Raw genomic sequence first — 20,206 nt, 5'->3', positions numbered from 1 at the left:
GTGTACGTTAGTTACTTCACTTGTAAATTATAAAACATATACGCTTTTTAACGAACTGTATTGAAATTTAAACCAATACTTAATTTAATCAATACTTAAATCAATAATTAAGTACTACATACAGCTTTCTTTCAGATTACCACAGCCTGTTAAACGCAAACTATCTATGAAATCTGTTACTTAGGTATTATAAATTTACAATTTGCCTATCGTCTTAACAATCGTTTTCTACAAGTGAAATTCGGATTAAATTTTATTGCTCTCACACGTTACAATAATCATGATGATCTCTCCGACCAATTTTGAACATGACATTTCGACTCCTATTCAGATAATATAACTTTACGTAACAATATAGTAGTTAAAAATCAACAGGAAGTCTTAGACGGTTAGAAAGTATACATTACCATTAAGTGTAGTTCACACATAAAACTGACTGAAGCATCGAACCTAAAAATTAAGAGTCGATAATAACTCGTTCAGTTTAATCGTCATTGTTACAATCGATTCAACATCCGTTGAATTATAATTATGAGACAAGCCAATTCAAATTAATGTTATAGCCAATTCATTGTAAAATTTATTCTTTCTGGCAATTCATGTTCACGCTTGAACGTTTCCATCAAACGTTCTAAATGGGAGACGTCGTTATTCTCCCTTATTTGTCCTTATTATTTAGGGCAATCAACTTAAAAAAGAATAACAGCTGACCTGTTTTTTTATATTACAGACGAAAAGTTATGTTTTCTAAGTAGTTTCCAGTCTGCTTGGTAGATACAAGTTTAATTAGTTACTGTATTTTTTGTTTTATCAAACGCTTGTTGTAATTTGATATCGTAGGGAGGGATTGTCACTGCTCTTTGATTGACAGTCCCGGAGTAAGTTTCACACAGAATTATCGTGATCTATTAATAGAAGGGATGAAGTTACTAAAGTCTCGATAGATGATTAGTGCTGGCTCGTTAGTACTGTCCATTGATTCAGTAAATCCTACATTTTTAATACAAATCCTATTTTACCAGTTTTGTGTAAAACATTCTTGTTCTTTCTTTGAAGAATAATTAGGCAAGTAAAATTAGACGGACAGACAGACGGGCAGTTTACTGTTGGTTTGTCTATAGGTATGAGTAAAAACATTTTTTTTTACATTAGTGTTGCTTATTTACGTTTATGCTAAACCATGATAACCCTTTTGAATAGGTTTTAGAACTGCTTTATAATAAAAAACAATATAACAGAGATATTATTCATTAGGTCCTTGCTTTGCTAAAGAAAGGTTTAGAACAAAGGCTCTATATAATTGGCCGAACAAGTGAAGTGACGAATAAAAGTTTCGAATTTAAGAGTCAAGATACTTGTAACTTGTTGCTTAAACCATTTAAGTACTCATCCCTTTGGTGCATTATTATCCCAAGCATTGTTAGTATTGAAGTCTACATGTTGGCACCGTTTGCTGTCACCGTCACAAACGTCCAACTATAAAAGTCGACATGGTTAATTTAGTGCCCCATCATTGGTTCGGGTCTTGTTGGGACATTATGGACGCTCGTGGGCGGCGCGTGTTGATTCTTAAGATATCTTCTCTTATTCAGGGTATTGGTGGACTTATTCTGATTCTTTGAGGCGTTAAAACTGCGATAGAGTTTTAACGTGCAGCTATATTAATTCTTATATTAGTACAACTTTTTTTGGGTAGTTATCTAGTAAATGTATCATTTATATTAATTTTAAAAATAATCACATTATTTTTATTGATCTTGGATTTCTTAGAGTGTATTGCTAAAGAGCCGAACTATTCCGGAAATGAACAGTAAATTAGAGTTGATGTATACCTACTTAGTCGGTATAGTTACATTGATTGCAATACTGCCTATTTAACCAATAATCATATACTTTTTTGTGAAAATTGCTTTAAATTTTGAATTTAAGTCATATAATAATCCGATACAAAAAGTTCATCACTTTCTCTACAGTACAGTTTTTCGGAATAAGTCCATCAATGAACATTTGAAGCCCGACAAGCTAAGTACGAGCCGTTGTATTCCGTATACGGCGAAGTCATTTTCAACCGCATTCTTGTATCGTTCGTGAAATCGTTTCATTTCAATTTGTTTACCATATTTACTGTTTTATTTACTTGTTTATGTATTCTTATCTTTAAATATCTGCTTGTATGGGATTTGATGGACTTGTGTGACTTCGAACGGTGTGGTAAGTTCATCGAATACTTGTATTCAGGTATTTTGCTTCACGACTAGTTCCAGTTTTCAAATTACCTATACCTTTACCATATTGGGTTCTTGATGCTTACCTTCAATTGAGCTTAGTACTTGTATCATTTAGTGGCACTTGTAGCGCGATTTTCTACCATTTGTAAAGTATATGCAACTGACTCGCCATCAATAAATTTTGTATGAAAGTTTGATCAGCGCCTCTAACCGACTTTTGCAGTATATTTAAAACTAGCTGACCTGCGCAACTTTGCTTGCGTCACATAAGAGAGAATGGTTCAAAATTCTCCGTTTGTGTAACATTTTTTATCGCTACTCTGCTTCTATTGGTCGTAGCTCGTATTCTCGATAAAAAGACTATCTAACTCTGAAAGATTTTTTCTAATCGGACCAGTAGTTCTTAAGCTTAGCGCGTTCAAACAAACAAACAAACTCTTTAGCTTTATAATATTAGTATAGTATAGATGTTAAACTCTTGATACTCTATAGTGCCGACTGCATAGAATCGGGCTGCTGATTCAAAATCTATAGTAGATATATTTCTGATGCACAGCTTTATTCCTTTTATTCACATTTTTTAACTGCAAATAAAATTTTTAAACACAGTTTTGGAATATTCATCAGCGAATCGCGGAAAAACATGATCTTCACAAAGAACAATCATGTTGTAGCAAACGACAGCGCAAAACAAAGGACTATTTTCCGAATACTGTCCATTATCTAACCCTAATTTTAATAGCTTAACTAAAACCAAACACTTTATACATCAACTTATCAAGACAATCAGTAAGACTCCTTTTATCGCCTTTTTATTTCGGATGACTGACTTTAGGGTCGTCCCTACGTGAACACGAGTCTATTTTTATTGGTTACTCTAATGGATTTTAGTAATATGATCCTTAATTTCTGTGTTGTTTTTTACTGCACTGTATTATTGAAATCTTGTACCGCACACGGTTTAGTTTTAAACTAGTACAAAGATAAATCTCAACGTTTGATGTTACATTTTCGTTGTTACCGGAAAACAGGGTTTTAATTTAAAATTTGACCAATGACGTCAGTTGCCAGTATTTTTATTTTTGTATTTTTTATGGAAGTTGTTGACAAAGTAAAATTTTGAATAAATATTGTGTATTATTAATCTGTTGCATTATACTACATTTGATTGTAGCTGAAAATATAATATATAAGGAATCCACTCAAAACTGTCCTGTAAATGTATCTACTTGACTTTCTTCTACTACTTTACTGTTCATAAATATCTACCAAGCGGTTGTATTTGCAATTGTTCTGGCATTCTGTATCAAGACAATTTATTTATACGACTGTTCGTATTGGTTTAAACTTGTCTATTGTAGCCGGTTCAATGATATTTGAGCTTAAATGATCGGCGCTTGTAGCTTACACCCACAATCTGGAAAGTTCTGGAGAAGATAATCCTATTTGTGTATTTATTGATTTGGATTTGTTATAAAACATTATATAATTCTGTGATACGATTATAACGAACTTTGAGGAGCTTTAAATCATCATTCTGACAAGAATTTTACCAAAAATAAAGATTTTTTGAGGACTTTCATATGAAGAGATTCGTATGTAATAACATAATATATTTGTAATCGCTCTTGTTTCTGGAATTCAAAACATGTTCGATTCTAAAAACTTATCAGATATAATTAAAGTGCACTGTTAGTTATTACATTTCTAATGTATCTTCCTACGAAAATTGATCCATTGTTTCAAAAGATTATCGATTTCGTCATCTAACAACTCATGAAACAAACAACCAGTGAGACGTCAGCGCGTGAAGAATAAGCCGTCATTTATAAAGTCTCTCATTTTGTACACACCCAGTCCTGCAGCAGTAGGTGGCAGAAGTAATTGAGCATTGTCTTTCAATGACGTAGGCGGTTCTTGATTTTATTTGACAAATCTTCGTACGTGTTCCGTAATATTAATAGCTGTGATGATTTGTTTGATATTGTTGTTCGCTTGCTCGATTGGTTTTGATTGTTGATATAAATATAAATGATAGGATGCAATTGTTCGTTAAACGGTTTTGTAACATGAAAGTTATTGAAGCTATCCATACTGATTAATCTATCGATTTATTTATTCACTGCTCATAGTTCTTATAATGACGACTTTTGGTGTAGTGGTAGTCAGTAAACCAATGCGATGGATAGAGCAACTTCGATTCACCAAACAAATTTTAATATTTGCATGATTCACAAATTATTTAGTTTCCTTGTTCTTAGTATTCATTGTTTGAAAAAGTCTCAGCTACAAGATAAAGTGTATCATAATTAATGGGTTTTAATAAATATAAAAAAATATATATTACGTCATGTAATAGTTTCTGTAACATGTTTACAGTAGTAGTGTTTTATGCGGCCTATTATAGCCCAACAATAAATGTTCTAAAACATTAACTCTGTATGTTTTCCTTCTAATCTTCTTTTTTCTTAGCTTAATGTCTAACAGTGTACGTTTCGTCTTGACGTAAATGCGACTTAGGAATTCTTATTAACTTGTCTAAATAATGAGGTTTTAGCTCCCTAACAAACTAGCTCGCCCTTTGAAATGCACATAAATAAATGAACCGAGTTCATTATTTTTGTACGAATTGTAATCTGATGCTTTATTTGCTTTTGGTTAATAGTGATTTCTTTTTAGCTTTGTTTTGCCGGACAGATTTTATGAAGTACATTTCTTTCTTAGACGTGTTTTAGAACTTTTACACCTGTTTTAAATTTGAAATTGAATTGTTTTGCATTGTTTGCCAGAGTATGTAATTAGAAGACAAAATGTATCGCAAAAACATTGTTACATAATTTTTAAAAAACCCTACAATCATTAATTATTTTGAAAACAAAATCATTCTATACATGTGAGTTAGAGCACAAATATTTAACAATAAATAAAAATTTAACATAAATTCACAACCTAAACAACTTTTTTGATGTATCAAAAAATAAATTACCAACATCTTTTAGGCAATAAATAAAGATTGCTCTTAGTATTTTATTACACTTACGTCATGAGCTTTGCCTTTCTAAATCTAGATCAAGATAAATAAATCGAAATAGCAAGTAACTTCTTAAATATACATTAACTAAACCTTCTGTCAATGTTCAATCCAGTCTTCAGTAACGAACACTGAATTAATAATGTTTTTAATCATCCTCATTAAACACAATTTCATGAGTATTTGCTTAACATAATTAACTTCAAACCAAGTCACAAAACACAGTGACTCATCTCTATTCGTACTTTTAACACACGAAACTTTTAACCCTCAAAAGCTGTTATAACATTATATAATAACGTTGCCACAATGCAATTTACCGTGATCGTGTACACATTTATTATTTAGCTTTGCCATATCTACTGCAAGATTAAACGGCGACTTGTGCGAAGATTAAATCCAGGATTTTATTCCCATATTGCCGTACATTTCCACCCCACAGTTCAGGCAGAAAACTCGAGTATTCATTGCGGGTAGCCAAGCTATGCTGGCGAGGGTTGACGAACCAGCGTTTGTGGCCCACCTCAGCCGTGTGTGAACTCACTAAGAACTTGGCAGATATGTCAAATTAAATTTAGATCTGAATATATTAATGTAGGTTTCAAAATTCTTGACACATTTATTTAAACAGAAAATGGAACTTTTCTAATGTAGGTCAGAATGTGTTCAATTCATTATTAGTTGTTCAACTTCAAACTCTTAAAAACAAAAAAGGAATGGTTTGGACACTAAACTGTCTGAAATTTAAAGTCTCTCCGTTTGGAAAAAATCAATTGCCGTCAAGTTTGATTTGATGTCCTGTGAAGCTTATCTTTTTATTACTTTTGAAATTTACAAAGAGCATTTTTTTTTTAAATAATGTAATGTTCAAAGAACTGACTTCTCATATTGCAAGCTGGCCCATAAAGCACGCTTACGATTTTGTAGTTAATAGAGCGAACATTATTATCGCTTATTAGAATAACAGTACGGCGCCTCTAACACCTGTTTTAAGAACTAGGTTCTGTTCGATATTGTCGACTAAACGTCAAAAATTCGATACAAACTCGATAAGATCGCGTCAAACGTTCACGACCCCGCTACTGTTGATAGGCGCCTGCTCGATATAGCAACATTTCGACAACCCTGCAAACTGTAAACCAAGATTTATATGGAGGTAGTAGTTATTTATACCCACCAGCCTTATTTTTATTCCCCGTGTGATATTTTTAATGAGGCAACTGAATAGCACTGCTGCACCTTTTATTAACTTTTAAAAGCATTAGTCGGACCCAAATAGTGGGAATTCACCGCAAGTTATGTCTCGTGACTGTTTTGTTTATAGTTTAGTACAATAAAAGTGATTTTACTTAGGATTCCATGACTATAATAATAGCTGCATTTCGTATTAAAGTTTCGAATATAAAGACGAGTGTTCGAAATCTTTGAATAGTTTTTGTGGTAATTGCACTCGTTTGAAATTATATAGTTCTGTTATGTTAGTTGATGGCAAATTAAAGTAAATTTTATGATAATTTTATCGTTGTTTTATGTCAAAACCATTAAAACTTATTTCAATAGAAATAAAAAATCCAAGTATAGAAATAGGTAGGTATATAATAATATCCCTTTAAAATATACTTTCCGGCTCATGCTTAGGGGGAACATGAAAATGTTCCTGTAACCATTAAACCGGACTTACCTTCCCTAAACAATGGAAGAATGTTGTTTTTATGAACCCAATAACATTTGATAATTAACCCGACATTATACCAATTTAACCCTCTATTTGTTTAAAATGTAATTTGGTCCGATGAGTTCATAATTGGGCCTTATATGCAAATGTAGCAATTAGGTATCTAACAAAGATCCCCGTATAAGAATGGCTTAACAAATTTAAATGCATGAGCGTTTAACGGGTTGAGATTTTTGTTTGAACTCGGTCTTGAGTGTTAAATAAACGGACGATGCGAATAAACGTATGGAGTACAATAAATTACGTAAATGTACTGCAGATTTATGTAGATGAAACTCAATGTTTTTACATAACAGTGTGAAAACTCACATAGTTCCGTTTCAATGTGAAGTTTTTTGTTGACCACGCGGGAATACGCCTTGTTTATAGTTCTTAAAATAAATAAAAAAATGTTATATATTGTTATGTTTGTATCTCCTTAACGACCATTACGTAGACACTATTTTAGTACAAACTTATTGCAGTTGAAAGTTTCAGAGTTTTTAAAGTTCACAAATAATTTTATAATGATATGAAAGGGAATGCTATAATGATATTCGTACCTGTATACATTCACGCTCTAATTCTCTTTGGGGACGATCAGAACTTCAAGCAGCATTAAGTTTAAAACACCATGAGAGACGATATATTACATTCGCATAAGACGTAATGAGATTTAAATTAAACGCATGAGTATGGGAAGGTTTCTTATGGGACAAAGAATGCAGAAATCGTGCAAGTCATAGGTCAATAAAGATTTTTGTTATTACTTGATATTGGTGTTTTTGTGTGGTGTTGTGGCAATGTTTCCGAAAAGCTCATTCTATTATAGCGCATCAACAGGGGGAGATGTTTTGCAAGCAAGGGGTCTTATGACACGTACAAACTGTAGGTTGTATATCTGTATTTTACAGTTAACCAATATTTTGTTAGAAATAATAGTAAGTATAATAAATATTACAAAATAAATTCAATATTGTTATTTATTATTTCATATCAAAGCGGAGTAATTATAGCTGATATCCATCAAGACTTTAAAATTTTTTTTCGATCTCTTATCTACGAAAAACAAGTTTAGTATTAATTAATGTCTACACTAAAGCATGATGCCTTTGCTTTTTACACTCGAAGTAAACAGTATTCCAGACTTCACGTATTTCCTAAAACTGATTAAACGTTTTTGTTTGCATTACCCGGATCGAAGTCTCGCTTTAAAGTCGATGCAACAAACTTCCTCGGCGCATTTCTATCTTTCACTCAAGTTTAACATCTTTAATATTTGATGAGACCAACAAGATCAAATGAAATAGCAATGTACGCTACATCAAGGGGTTCGGCTGTCGGCATCAACCAACTTTAACAAGGGTACTTGAATCAGAATATATTATACCACGATCAATAGATAGGATTAATCCAATATCTATTTAGATAACATCTTGAACAACTCAAATATCTGAGTATCCATTGTTGGTACAATACTCGGTATTAACGTGTGTTAGATATTTGATCCTAAGGTGAGTAAATGCGTGTAACAGGGAGTTTACAAGGTGATGGTGGTATTCCAGGTTTAAATTTAATAACTTGGTGATCCAATAAATTAGTAAATAAAACCACCATAATCATTTGAAGACTATGAATCAACTGTAAAACCCTTCCAGATTACAGTCAAATTATTTTTATATTTATATAATATTTAACATTTAATATTTGCAAAACTAGGATGAATAGGGAAAATATGGTTTCAAGGAAATAGCTTCTACTTAGATTAATTATTCCACTCTTTGTAATTCATAGAGATGTAAACAGAAATATTTTCTCTTAACCAATATTTCTTGGAACTGAAACTAACCCCGGCGGCTCGCAGCAAAAAGGTAGCGAATAAAGCGTCCCGCTATCCAATATTAATATCGCTCTTTCAAAAAGTTTGAACTGTAAGCAACTCCGTTATCAATATTCATAAGCGCAAGACGGTGTATCTGAGGCTAGCAATAAACAAAGCCCGTACCGACTGAACTGAAGCAAAGTAACCGATCCCGAAGAGCTCTTACTTACCGCTCGCTCATAAATTTCAGTTTGCAACTTGCACCGACTAACATTCGATCAATAAGTGTTTTGTATGGGTTCTATATTTGCAAGCTAATACGCCACATCAAAACTTCCATACTTGCCTTCCGAGCCAATATTACTTACGTCACGAGGCCACCGAGACTAATATCAAAAGACCATAACCGACTTATCCTGTTCGCGTACAAACGTGTTTACTGCGTGAGGGTTAAACGAAACAGTCCCTGAGCTCCCTTTACTCCAGTTACGTACTTTGATGTAGGAGTAAATATTGTTGCACCGGTGCCAATATGAGCAGGTCACGTGTTAAGTTACAAGGGCTCAATCAGATCATGTTTTATTGTGGCTGCTCGGAAATTATGTTATTATTTCAAAGGCTTGACGTTACCGGTATCTATTACAATCAGTTTGTTAGGTGAAGGTCGGCAGTTCATTGTTGATCCGTACAGTATTCAATCAGTATCGGCAATGACCGCAATTTTATATAACAAAGCCTACTGCGGAGTAAGATTTCTTTTTAAGATTTCGAATGGTCTGCTCTAATACCTGGCTTAGTGCTTATCATTTACGACCTTTATCTCTCCCGGAAAGTAAGAATAAAAACATAAAGCCTCACAATTTAATCACGAGGAATTTTATACGGCATCACGTTTTTTCGGCGTAAAAATACCATTTTCATTTTATAACATACGCAAGCGTGACTTGATCAAATAAAGTAAGAAGTTTATAAATCGAGAGAGGTTAATATCAGTGGGTTAAATAACTATATTTTGGAAGGATTAAAAATTCATCAGTCGGATTTGTACGTGAAGTATTTTCGGATGCGCGGGTGGCCGACAATTTGATTCATTATATTCGTAGGTGGGCTAGAGAATTTTGGACAAAATGACCCATAATTCCCTTGTTAAGGCTCCGGGGATATAACCGCGGCTAACGTATTAATCTAGAGCCATAAATATTATTCGAAAGAGTATTGTTATTTATAAACTGGTTTCCAGGCGACTCGTAAATCTAGTTGCTAATTGAGGGTTGACTATTGTGGCGAGTTATGACTAACTTTATTAGTCAGAACTAAAGTATAATAAACTTCCGTTCGACTTATTATTTTCTAGACATGCAATTCTTATAAATTGGATAAGTGTGTTGTTCTGATAATAAATCAAGAGTAATTATTAGATACGTCATAAAATATGCTGTGAAATCATTATCCTGCAGATTTTTTTATGAATAATCTGGTTTGCAACAGATTCAGTGTGTATATATCATGAGCTAGCAAACTTTATAGTATCGCAAGTGCTTATGACTACTTGAAACGATTTATATTTACGGATATAAACGCTGTATAAGCCTTTTAGTAAGTAAATTCTTAGCTTCCCATAATCCGTCATAATCGATGTATCGAGCACAAAGTTTTAAATAAATACGAACATTAATTTTAAAGTAGATTACGCAGCGGCCGGAGTATCAAATGTTTAATTAAAATTTATGAGAGATGATTCGTTAGGCATTACATGGCAGTGTTACAAGTAATATTAACCCATAATAACCGTGGGGTTACCTAAATCCCTTTGTGTTTCGAATCCCGTTGGGCTGGATATTACGTACAAATGGTTTTACGTATTACGATGTTGATATCGTATTAATGTATTAATTGAGCGGAAAAATGTTTGTTTACTTTTCTTATTTTTTCCGTTTGTTTTGCTGTGTTTGTACGAAACAGGAAAATTATGAAAAAAGGCACGAAGCTTATGTTTATTTTTAATTTGGAGCAAACATGCATAATGTGAGAAAATAAATTTGAGAAATAAAGTAATTTAGTTGTATAATCCTATAAAAGAAACACCAATAGGTACGTAGATACTCAATAGTTACCAAAAATGTTTCTTCCAGGAATAAACCCTTCAGTACCAAATTTACAAACATTAATGCACTCAAACTTGTCAGTAATAACTGACTCTACCTCATTTCTATTTGTGTCTCACTTCCACCGCCTGCATCGTGTCGCTAGTATTAAAAAAATACGGCAATTACACCAGTCAACTCGGTGAAAGTTAAATATGGGTGTGTCAGGCCTGTAAGCCTTGGGTTTAGTGCGAGTAAAGGGTTAACACTTGGAAACTAAAATATTATGTGTTAATGTATGAAAAGTTTATACTTATATTCCAGGAATCGTTATGAAGTTGAGTCTTAGGAATATTCTGAAAATTGCTTAGTAAAGTTAAGGTGAATTAAAAACGCTAGCACACATTTAAATGGTTTAAATGTCAGTATTCTCATATTTGTAAATGCTGACCATCTAAATATTAGCGTTATCACAGTTACACTTATTTCCAAGAACGGCTTAATACTAGCAATTTCGGGACGGAACGGGCTCATCAAACAAAAAGTCACAGTCCAGATAGCTCTTCTTTTAATATTTATTCAGGTTTCAATTTCCAGCGATATTCCCGGCGTTTCACTGTATTTTTTACGGCAAACCTCATTGGATCAAAATGTGTGGAGTTCCAGACGTAGTCTCATATCGGACAATTCGCACGTAAGGTAAAACAAATAGTACGGAACGTTTCCATTGAAATAACATTCCTACAGTCCACTTATATCAGATTTCTTATTGTTCTTCATTTCATTCCATTAAGGTTTGTGTAAGGGACACTTTCGCTAGATGTTTTCTTTGTGATTTAGAGGTAGATCTTATGAGAATATATTGTTTGGGTTGGTGCTTAATTCGATATCGTTCGGTTGTTCAAGAAATAATATTCTTCTTTTGTTTTCTTGTAAGTGACATTACATTTGATATTGCTAAAGTCTGGAGATGGAATAACAACGACTGAAAAGCTATCTGAGGGGAAGCTTGACCACATATATTATTATTTTGACCAGAAATATAAATTAAACAAAAAATAATGGTGATATTACCTAGTAGGAACGCTGTAGGGGTGGTGATATACCTACTGTCTTTATACAAAAATTGGGCTTAAAGGCACCTAAAAAAATCAATTTACGCGGTAGTAAATCCATCTAAACGATTGAGGTAAGTCTCTCCATATCCCATCAATCATAGACAAACTTATCTTCTTTACAAGCCAATCTTACCGCACTTTGCGTGTTTAATTATTAAGATATCCCTTATCCTACGCCTACGTAAGAAGTAAAGTGATTCCATTCTAAATATAAAACGACCCTTTCTATTTTATCGCAAACCACATAATCCTAAAGCAACACAACAGTAAGGATCATATACCAGAAATAATTTGGCGTAATATAAAATATTGTTTTACACGTACAGCCAAAAGCAAAAATATGAATACACGATTATGAAATAATGTTCATCTACAAAAGTATCAAAATGACTTCTTAAATTAAAAAAATATGTTTTCTTATTAATAATAACCAATCAAAATTAAGTGTATTGGAAATAAAGATGTATGTTTAAAAAAGGTAGCCCAGACAAACAGGCAGTCCGCAGCTTAATTTAGTATGCGTTACGTTATAATACTAAGTTTTCGGATGAATGATAATTAAATTGATATTGTCATACCAAACAATATCAATTTAATATAATACTATTCATATGGTATCAGTCTGTACATATTTTTACTTGTAACTGTACAATATACATTATTACGCAGTGGACTTCATTAATTACATGTTTGTTATTCGGATTACAACGTCGAAATGGTTTTCGATACGGGCTGTGTACGAAAAATGTTTGCTTGTTCACTCAGTGTGGGTTTTCACTAGTGTGTACGTAGGCTGGGAGCTGTAACTACGGAAATACAAATGTTAGTATAATTTTTAATTCAATATAAATACAAAATACAACTTAATAGTATAAATACAAAATTAGGTAGATACGTCTGTCAGTAACGTATGTCAGTGCTAGTTAACTAGCAAATAACAATAATAGTTGATATAGCTAAAATGTTGATCAGTTTCAACCGGTATTAAATACGGTGTTAATGTTTAGCAATATGAATACATTGATTTAAAAGAAATGAGATAGTGACGGAAACATTTTAAGCTGAGACAGAGCTAGAATAAGTTCTTCAAATCTTTTAAATTGACAAGAAACGAAGAATTTTGGAATAATTATATTTATTTCCTGAGGCTCAGGTAGTGAAAATACTGTAAACGGCAAACATTAATATTTCCATAACAATATCAAAATTAAAGGTCAGATCAAATCAGATTAAAATGAAAGTTATACGGATTAATAACTGGCTTATCGTCTCCCTTACTATATCCGCCCAACAGCTTTTAAATATGCAACATTAAATTTCACATAAAAGTTTCTGCAGAGGTTTTGATGCTTTCGGGCACACTTTTCAAACATTTTGACATGAATTTTGCCGGCCTTTGAAATAGTCCTAGCAAAGCGTAACGTTCCACGAACATACATAGTACGTATGAAAGTTATTTATTTCGTACAAATGAAAAGGCACTTATATTTTGTTTGAGATGTATAAAGGCACTACGCAAATTGAACATGAGTAAGTTTTTCGATATGTTTTTGAATAAAATATTGTTTATAGCTTCGATAAAATATTTTGATATGTCAATGAACTTTAGGGGTGAATGTTTAATGCATATTTTGGTATTTGAATTATTTATAAAATACTTAAAAATATAATATTATGCCCATTGAAAAAGATTTTCATATTCGAGGGGTCTTTCTACACTCACAGGGAAAGCTGTCAGCATTATTTATCTATTTATTTATTAACTTCATATACAAAAGTTGTATAATTGCGGACTTAATGCCAATGGCATTCTCTACCAGTCAACTTACGGGTGATGCAGAGATAAAAAGAAGTAGGTGTATAATAGAAGTGAAGGAGTGAGTTGAGCAAGATAAACAAATAGTTAAGAAAGATTAAAATGGAAAAAAAAATTAAAAAAAGCATTAGCGAGTTTTTCATGCGGGGTTTAAAAGTATTTATTTGAATTAAAAAAAATATTACGTTAAAAGAATACTTATATGGCTTAAGAAATCATATCGAAATAGCCTAAGAAAGTTATAAAATAGTAGAAATAAAAGTGCACACAAGTCTAGTCCCTTGGATAAAGAAACACGAGAAAAGAATTGTTGTGTTAGAAAGAATAGTTACTTCTTTGTTTTAGTTTATTTGTTTAGTTCTTCTTGATAACTTTACTACAATCTTATAGGTAATTGTTACGTATTATTTTTTTTAAGTAGGCGGCTGGAATCCCATATTATGTACAGATCCTAACATTTGAGTGTTTATTTTTTATGTTTTGATTTCAGTGACTATTGTACTTTTTACTATAAATTTGGCATATCATAAAAGTAAGCTATTTACCAGATTGCGTGTCGTGAAGGAGAGTAATGTGTTTCTAAGTCTACGTATGTACGTGTATATGTATGTGCTTCTCTTATATACTATATACTAGTAGGAAAATTTATGGAATTATAAAAATTACATTTAATCAATAGCCTGGAACTTACAAATTTGGATTTAGCAGTCACTTCGATTAACATATCATTAATACAGTATTAGTAAAAAATAATTCCTCTAACCTCACACAATAGATAAACACATCCATTAAATATTCTACTACATTTACATACATACATACAAACATAGGTTTTGTGAAACGCATACAAGATCCATCAAGGAGTGAGCGATTGCATTTTGTCACAGTGTGAGGTGTTTATACGTGTCTCTCACAGCTAGGTATCGCTTACTCACTTTGCGATGCTTGTTTATTAGGTTTACAGTACATTCATGAGCGATAGCGATTTAAAGGCTCAAAGAAGCGATTTTTTACTGCTTTTAACCGTTCAACCAGTAGGTATTTAGAAATGTTATTTTAAAAGTTATCAGCGCCCCTAGCGCGTAACTTAAAAATAAAGGTTTCAGGATTTTTAATGTTAAACTCTCGATACTCGACTTAATGCATAAATTGGTACAGTGATTTTATAGTTCGTAAACTTATCTTTTATCTGAATGTCTTCTGGGATTGTGTATTTAAATAAAGCTTCCAATTGATCTACTGGAAAAGAGATTATAGAATAATCCTGTGGCAGGTAAAGATCCTGTGATATCTAGATTTTCCTTCCTTGTAAACAATAACTGTTTAAAATAACTACTTAAGCTCCAAGAATTTTCGACACTGTGGTCAAAAAGCGTCGTAAAAAAATTATAAGTAATTATTTAATAGCTTGATTATGAACCTAATGCTTTACCTGACATGATGCAGGACCAGGCAGCGATCAAAAAACGCTATCGCGTATTCCAGTACCTCTACTATATTCTATACCTTAATAATACCATTTCGAAAATGAGCTTTCGTTATCGATATGCACTACAGTGCTTTAGTCAGTCTTACAAGGCGTTTAATGAAATCAGTCATTAAGTAAAGTGCCACTAAAATGTTGTGTTTTGGCTAAGAATGGACTTTGCCTTACTAAGTAGGGTTGTGTTCTTTAGATTTTATGGTAAAATTACCTTGTGTAACCATGGGGCTGCTGAAAGAACTTTGGTTTCCTCGTTTTCCAAGGTAAGAAAGCCTAGCATAATATTTGAAAAACTTTGATATATTATTTTTTTATGTTTCGAAAAAAATACTGACTATGGAATGGCCATAGCAACACACGGCTTCAAGCAGCTATCGATAGAAAAATCTTCTATTAGTGATGATACGAATATGCGACAAAATATGTGGCCGGAACCAAACATGGTAACTTTAATCTAAATATAATAAAAAACTTCCCTCTACTACAATATTATACAAGACGCTGCAAATATCATACAAGAAAGCAAAGAATGCATAACATCTTTACAACACATCTTATAATGGTAACAATATAAATAAAATAAACAAACACTGCAATGATCTGTAATACGGAGAAGTAATAAGCCGTCGTTTTATCACACAATGCAGTTGCTGTCATAATTAAAAATAACTGCATATAAATCAGAGACGTGCGTCATCAAATATTAACGAGTTCATTTTATAATTAAAGGCTTAATCTTGTGTTTGTTTGGTGTCTCGAAACATGTTGGTACTGTTAGGTAGGTATATTTTTTTTAAACTGGTTGTGGACCAGTATAAAAAATATTTTTGTTTAGATAGGTTTTTCAAGGGTTATATATCTCACATTAAAATATCAATTGGCAACACCTTAACGTAATATTACAATTGTATCTTGAAAAAAATACGCCAGGTTCTTCATAAAATGTATTTTACTTTCATCAAAATAAGCCCCAAGTTTTCACTTTCTATATATTTTTTCTATATTCAGTCATTTTCTAAATTTTTTTTTGTAATAGTTTCAACCCTAAACTTGGATAACATTTCGTGTGACGAATTCTAGGTGACGCATAAGATTGTCCCGTAAATGTGTGCGATTAGATTTAAATAAAGTTTAACTGCCCTTTCCTAACGTATGCACACATTTCTCAGACAGTAATGTTTTAAAACATTACTAAAGTACCTTATCTCCCTTCTTCACCTCTATTCCAGTAAGTAATCAGAAAAACCTTAATCCTAAAAATTTAAAAAAAAAGTTTTATTAACACCGTAACTGTCATATTGTAAGCGTCTTACTCCGGGCAATAAACTAGGATAACTTATCTAGCTTTGAATTCTATACAAATTCTAAAAAATCGAAACGCAAACTCATTAACTGGTCGCAACAAAAATAGCATAAAAATTGGCTGCAAAATTAAGTGTAAGTTAGGTTCTAACCGAAAATAATAAAAAATATGATCACAATTTTCAAAAACATGTCATTTTAAATGAAATAGATGTATTATGCAAGAAAATCTCTAACTACCTTCCAATACGGATTTAATCTGATATAATAACAAATATTTGATCGTAAATCCTCACATATTCTCGCATGTTACTCACTTCCCCTCAGAAGTCGATGGTCCTTCACTCGGACAGCTCAATGCTCTTGATATATCGATGAGATTATCACTCCCACTGACGATAGGCTGGCTACACGCTCGCGATTGTATGATAAAGTTAATGATTTAGTCACGAAATTAAGTATTTTAGCACTAATTTACAATGAGCATAAAACCAGTTGAAATCTATAATATACATAATATAGTTCACAGAAATGCCCGTAAACTGTTGAATATAACTTTATTTAGTTCTAACTAATGTCTTCTCATACGAACGAGAGAACTCCTTCACCTTCTAATTATTATCGAAAAATCAGGACAGATATTAACTTTATAGTACAAAATTACTAAAATATTCGAAAAACATTAAAAAAGCTGTAAATTTTAAGTAAACTCTTTGAGAATGTATACAATCAAGGATAAGATTCATGTAGTTTTTGGCTTATGTTTGCAAGAGCGTCTCTACCTACTCTAAAGAAAGTAAGTACTATCTATGTCGCCACTTCACACCCAGCCTTAATCACGGCTATACGAATGTTTATTCAGATGCAAGCCATCGCTGAAGAGAGCCACGATTTACTGGAAATTAAGAGAACGCATCCGTCGGGGATGCTATAATAACAATGTGCCACCGAAAATACAACCACTAAGTGACGGGAACAAAAACATTTGTCTCTTCTGTGGAATGACGTGACTGATATTAATTGGGAGTGGGTAATTATGATTTTCTACTGTTATAACAAGTGACGGGCATAGTTTCAGCATCAATATTATAAAGGTATTTCTCGCGTTGATAGCATTTCCAGATCTTAATACTGGAAAACTAATAGATTGGGTGTTGAAAAATTGGTATCGTGAGAGGAATACTTCTTTGTACTTGACTATTGGGGTAAAATACGATTTATGCACAGGTAAAGCAACTCAACAAACATAAATATGTTAAAATGTATGTTATGAATTTAGATAAATACGCCTTTAAGTGATTAATCACTTTAGATTTCTCGCGTCTCTAAATCAATATCGATAGATAATAAGTTTTTTTCTTAATAAGAGTAACTCTATGAGCACCTTACTACGCAACGTTCCTTATAGTATTACAAAACTGAAATGATATTCTTTGATCACAGTGTAAAAATTTTATTAGTACCTCATACCTGAGCCAAAACAACAAGTAAATGTATTCAGTTGGATTAATATAATAATCATTTCGTTGGCAGGTTGATTGTTGTTTGCAATTCAAACAGGTTGATACACAAGGAGCATGCTTTTCTTAACCGATTTTTGTACCGTTATTTTTCGTACTGCAAATTATTTTTTAATGAAAATGCGGTTAATTGCTTTAAAATATATTTCGATATAGAGAACTGATAAAAACCAATTAGCTGTATTCTAAAAATTATATTCGCTATAATGGTCTTAAAATTTTATTTTAAAGTTATTTTCCAATTAACCAAAATACACAGACCCTCAAACTTTAACTACGTAGTACAAACTGCATAAAAAAATAAATCTAATCAAGAATCCCTGCACTGTAAGATAGGGTTGCTAGATATAAAAAATCGCTGACCAACAGAAGCAAGGGTCGTCCATTTGAACCCGAACGACATCTTTTCATTAAAATAAAAATTGCTAATGACTCCATCTCCATATTTTAGCATAAAGACGTCAGCGCTTTGTACCATTTCGCCTTGGAGATAAAAAAAAAAGTATAATTACAAGATACATCTGCATATCTTTTGACGCCTCTATGCTATTACTCGACACACGGACGGAGATGTTAAATGTTCTGCTTTAATATTTTTTGCTTTTAAAGTGCAGATGACTTTATTGCCGGGGATAAGACAAGGGAAGTTGTTTTTTCCTTGCGCTCTGCGAGATTTATTTTTGGTTGTTATGCTGTAAAAATGTTTTAATCTGATCGGTAATATCCATAAAAATGGAGGAAAACTAACTTGCACAATTAAATGTAACGTAATATTCGTACAGAGTAAAATACATTTTCAGGTAAAAACACACACGTTTAACGTGACACGCGTAATTGGCCTATGAAAAACAAATGTGTTACTTGAGCGTATCTTCCAGGAATACAAAATCAAAGAGGTGCTATTTTAGTCAAAACATGTTGTTTATTCCCCAATTAATAACGTGGAACAATCAACATGGCAAAAACAAGAAATCAAAAGGAAGTTTACGCATCAATTTATATGAAATACAAGGAGGTATCCCGTTCGTTAATTTGTTTACATTTTGCATGTTCTCCCCGTGTCAATGTTTACATTTCACATCTAAGTATCTCGTAAAACGTAATAAAGTTCGCCTCCCGATGATTACGGGCCCTTTGAAAATAAACTTGGAAGTCGATTCACAAACACCGCCTTTTATTTTTGTTTAGTTTACTTTCTTTCGTCCCGTAGTCTCTGAGTTATGGATATCAACGTTATTCTTTGTCTTCGAGTTCCACAGAACTTTGTCCCGTCCCCTTTTATTGATACATTAGAAATTATTTTTTCATGTTATTCCAACATAAAATGACTTGGGAGTTTTGTTTTGCTTAAATTATTTAAATGTGTTCGTGTTTCGCACAAGTTTTTTGCACTGAGTCTTTGATAATTTATATCAATATCTTTTAAATACAAAAGTACTATTATTTTTATACAAAACTTTGACTGTTGGAAGACAGTTATCTCGATTAAAACTTCAGGTTTTGGTTGATCTTTATTCATGTACTCACTTACCTAACGTCGATAAAGAAAAAAAAAATACGATTTTCATTAAGTGTCAAAATACTCTCCTACTCTCGTATTCTTCTACAAATACTAATAAAAATGTTATTAATTTGCTATATTGTAAAACTAAGTAACAAAAACTACGACATACACCAAGTGTCCAATATAGTTCACTTCAATAAAGTGACCCAGTAAACTTATGAACGCTCATAACTTCATGAGACAGCTTTAAAATATATCGTTACATCGTTCACATAAATCAACCTATTAAACGGAGACCGGAATTCTTCCACACAAGTTAAATATGTACTTCAGTGTACCTCATATTGCACGTTTTACATCGGAAACATGCAAAGCTATAAATTCACTTGGCTCCCGTTTGTTTCCACCTCTTAGGCCTCATAAAATTAATGCCTTTATATTAATATTTATTAATATATGAATGTCTCGTACATTGTAGGGAAGCCGCCATGATAAAATGGTAAGTAAACTTTATGGTGCAATAACAACGGTATTATGCTGTTGCCTATGAATTTCCATCGGATATGCTTACAGTCATTATGCCG

This window comes from Anticarsia gemmatalis, chromosome 10 (genome assembly GCF_050436995.1).
Source record: "Anticarsia gemmatalis isolate Benzon Research Colony breed Stoneville strain chromosome 10, ilAntGemm2 primary, whole genome shotgun sequence".
In the NCBI taxonomy this organism is placed as follows: Eukaryota; Metazoa; Arthropoda; class Insecta; order Lepidoptera; family Erebidae; genus Anticarsia; species Anticarsia gemmatalis.
Note: the sequence above shows the minus strand (reverse complement) of the source record.